Raw genomic sequence first — 4,113 nt, forward strand, 5'->3', positions numbered from 1 at the left:
TTTCCTTTGGGGAGGTGAAAGCCTGCAGCTCCTCCTGTTCAGAGGAAAGTGCTAGTGATGGTAATGCAGGGTGACACTAAATAAACAGTTAGGGTGGACTGGAAAGATGGAGTTAATTATCCAGTGAGCTGCGTTTCAGCCCAGACCATCAGGGGCTGATTTGTTTTGGCTCATAGTCCGAGGAAGGAGACAAACCACTCTCTTCTCTACATCTCTTAGGGATCCTGATCGTTCCTGTCTCAAACAAAACAAAAAACAAAAATCGCTACCCAGTTATCACTGTTTCAATTAAAATTTGGTCTATTATTCCTCTGCAGACTCTGCGAAAATGTCCACTCCATTGCCCCGTAGCCCTTGAGAGAAGACCCAAAATGACTCAAAAATGCCCTCCTTAAGTCTTTTTTTAGGGACCCACTGGTAAGGAAAGTGAACATGCAGCACTCCTCCCCATCTCTCTTCACTTAGATTCTTAAAATAAGTTTATAAAAACACGTGTTTATAAAAACTAGATGTTGGCCTGATTTTCACATTGATTCCCCCCCCCCAAATAATCAGGCTTCGTGAAATTTTAGATGGAATTAGATTTATTGTTTGCGTGATTCACTGACTATCTGGTTTCCTCAGGTAAGCCGGAACTTATATATAAATCCTAGTAACTTAAAACTTTTCCCTCCTCACTTTGCTCTTCCCTCCTTCCCTTCACCCACCTCCCCTCTCCGCCACATTCTGATATTAATAATCCCCGGCTGCCCCTCTTTCCGGGTCATTACGGTACTGCTGGTCTCTAATCAATCCTAATGCGATGGCAATTGGAGTCCCTGATGACTGCGGCTCGGGTTTCTTGTAATGGCTCTACCACATTTTCCTGGACCTCCTTCTTTAACCTGAGATGCCAGGGGGACGAGTCCCTTCTCGGCTGCTGATTACTTCAAGATGTGGGGGCTGGTTTGAGCAGAAGGGGAAAGAGACACGCGCACAGCGTGGCTACCACTACAGGCTGGGCGGCTGCGGCGAGCAAGGCGTCTGCCCGCCGGGAGCCGGCACCCCAACGCCTTTTGCTACTCTCTCTTTTCTTTTCTCCCCATTTTCCAGGCCCAAACTCACCCTGGTGGACCGAGATGAAGATTCTTAGAGGTTTTCTGTGTTTGTTTGTTTTGTTTGTTTTTTCCCCTGGTGCGGAGACGCCTCGTGGTCTCTGGGCCTCTCCAGTTCTCCAGGGTTCCCACCCTACAGCGTCCGCCCGGGCTCCCGGGCCAGGCCTGCCCCTCGCTCAGGAGTGAACGCCTCTCCCCAGTCATCAGGGCCGGCTCCTCTTTCCTCATGGCTGTTTTCTCCCAGTGCCATTCTTCCTCTCCAATTTTAGTGTAGTTGTCCCGAAACTGGATTCTTCCTCATCTCTCCCTCTGACCCTTGACCTCTCTTCCCTTCCTTATCCCAACAATGCCTGAAGCTCCCAACCTGTTCCTGACCCAAAGCCGAGGCCAGAAGCTTGGCCCTGTCTTGCCGGGATATGACCCCTTCTCTCCAGATCTCTGAAGATCATCGCTCTGAATCCTTAACCTCTAGGGATAAAGGCCCAACACTTCTTTCTGGTTGGTGCCATTGGGAAAGAGAACCACGAGTGGGAACTTTCGCCGTACCTCCCTCTCCCTGGCCGAAATCTTCCCGCTCGCCTCCCTACCCCTGTCCAGGCCCGGCAGAAAACCGATCACCACCTTCGCGGCATTTATATTCTTCCATTTCTCAGCCTAAAGCCATTTAGCGTAACCTGAGCCTAGGATAATTGCCACGTTTCTGCAGCGATACTTTTAAAAACAAGATAATGCTTCTGAATTGCGGAAGAAAGTGCTGCGGACAAATTGGGCGCTGAGCTGCCGAGACGGTTCGCTTTGTTAGGGGCAGCCGGTGGTTTGTGACTCAATTAGTGCATTTTTGGGAGCCGCCTGCGCTCTGCAGCCGGGTGAGCTTGAGGCGAACTCCCCCTGTGGCTCCCGGGCGCCGGGAACGGTTAGGAGGGGAACGGGAGCATTTCAGGCCTCTATGTCGGTGCAAATCCACGCCATGGAAAATGTTTCTGCATTCCCATACGAGAACATTGTTTGGGCGCTAAAGAATCCAGGTTTTCGCGGACAGAAGTTTGCTCCCTAATGGGCCACGCGGCATTTGTCTGAAGCAGCAGTCCTCTGGGCTGTGGAGAATGAAATACGGGGTGGAGGGTGCCCACTCACGCATGCCCCTCCGCGCGTCTCGCCCACCCGTCTGGGCTTGGATTTTGCAACCATTTCCAACATCGTTGCTGTACTTGGCGCAACCCTGCTGGAAGCCGGCAGGGTGAGGCTTCCAGGCAGCCGGCGGGCCGCGAGGGGCGCTTTTAGGGCTTGGAGCAAGGCTGTAGGAGTTTTCCTTACCTCTACTCAAGTTCACCCGCCACCCCCACCCCCACCCCCACCCATCACCCTGCTTGCAGGCCCGCGTCAACGCCTCGCTGGCGCATTCTGGGGTCCCCGATAAGCTGGTCTGCCAGGTGTGCGCCGGCGCGAGGGAGAGCTCGCCGCGCAGCGTACTCGGGGCCCCGCCCGCCGGCCCGCTGTGCCCAGCCTGCGAGAGCCGGGCGAACCCACGCCCCGCCGCCCGCGCCAGGAACCCCTCCCCGGGGCCGCGTTCGAGCTCTCGGGTGCCGCGTCTGCGCCGGGGACGGCTCCGCCCAGTTCTACAGCCAGAGGTTGGGCGCTCGGGCCGAGCCGGCCCAGTGGCCCAGACTTGAGAAGGCTTCGGAGCCCGCCATTCTCTCGGGTTGTTCCCCTGGGTGGTTCTGGGGGCCGAGAGGCGTAGGGGCGTAAGGAAGGAGGGGACAGGGCCGAGGAGGGCGGGGGCGAGAAGGAGGCGAGGGGAGGTCAGCAAAGCTGGGAGGGGGTGCAGGCCGGCGGCGGGCACGGCGGGAGGAGAGAGAGGGCGCTGTCTTCCTGGCAAAGGATGCCTGGCCGGCAGGAACCGAAACAAAACAAAAAAAGAAAGAAAAGAAAGGAAAAGAAAATCTGCCCGGCCGAGACCCGGGGGTGAGGGACGCGCGGCGGGGAGGGGCAAGGGTGGCATAGCGGATTCTCAGCCCACAGCCTGGCAACAGCTTCTCCAGCTGCGGCCCTAGTAGCGCCGCGTTGCCCCAAGCGGAACTCGCAGGAAGGGAGTCTTCTTTGGCCCTAAAGGGCGCCCCACAGTTGCCTTCCTTCAGAGCCATCCCTCCCTCGCTTTCTCCTTTGGAAAACTGGAGGCGTCGGGATAAGGTCTGCGACGCTTCACTGGCGATTGCGGTGCCCCAATGTGCCCAAGGCGAGCAAGGGATAGAGGAGAATCCGGATCTCCTTTGCCCGAGCGGAGCCCACTTTTCGGTTTCCAGAGTCCTGCGGAAGGAAACCGCAACGGCAACCAATCCTTCCCATCGAAGCGCCGCAGCAAGTGGCCTCACCTGATTTGGCTGCGCCTTGCCCAGGAACAAGGAAGAGGTAGAAGACCCTCTTATTTACTGTCATCGATTGGCCCGGGTGCACACTTGGAGACCAAAGGGTCCCGAGGACAATTACTATCAACCGTTCCCCACCCAAACCCACAAATCTAAAAACTGAATTTATATTAATTCGGGAGAAACTCCTCTATCGTTTGCAAAGGATAATGTGATCTTGTCTCTCCATGCTCATTATGAACAAGTCAAAGCAAAACAAAAGGATCTCATGTTTTGAAAGGTCCCTCTGTATTAATGAACGTAATTAAAGGCCCTCCAGGTTTGCTCATAGATACTAGAACCGATCATCCGCCGGAGAGTCCCAAGTTCCAGTCCCCATGTGAATTTCCTGGGGAGTCGTGACTCTTCCATAGCCCTTCCAGTAGAATCCAGGTGTCCCTGTAGTTCTGCCTTTAGCAAGAGAGCTATTTCCTAGGAGTAACTGGGTGGGCTGCAATCCGCCTGCCTCTCTTCACATTGAGAAACGCTTCTCTTGTGGGAACGTCTGTTTCTATTCATCCGATTTTCTAATTTCTTTGATCAGCCTAAATATTTTCTTGGCAAACGGAAATTGACCATGCCATGAATATAACAACGTGCTTGAAAAGAAGCTATTT

The sequence above is a fragment of the Balaenoptera acutorostrata genome, chromosome 3, assembly GCF_949987535.1.
Source record: "Balaenoptera acutorostrata chromosome 3, mBalAcu1.1, whole genome shotgun sequence".
Lineage (NCBI taxonomy): Eukaryota > Metazoa > Chordata > Mammalia > Artiodactyla > Balaenopteridae > Balaenoptera > Balaenoptera acutorostrata.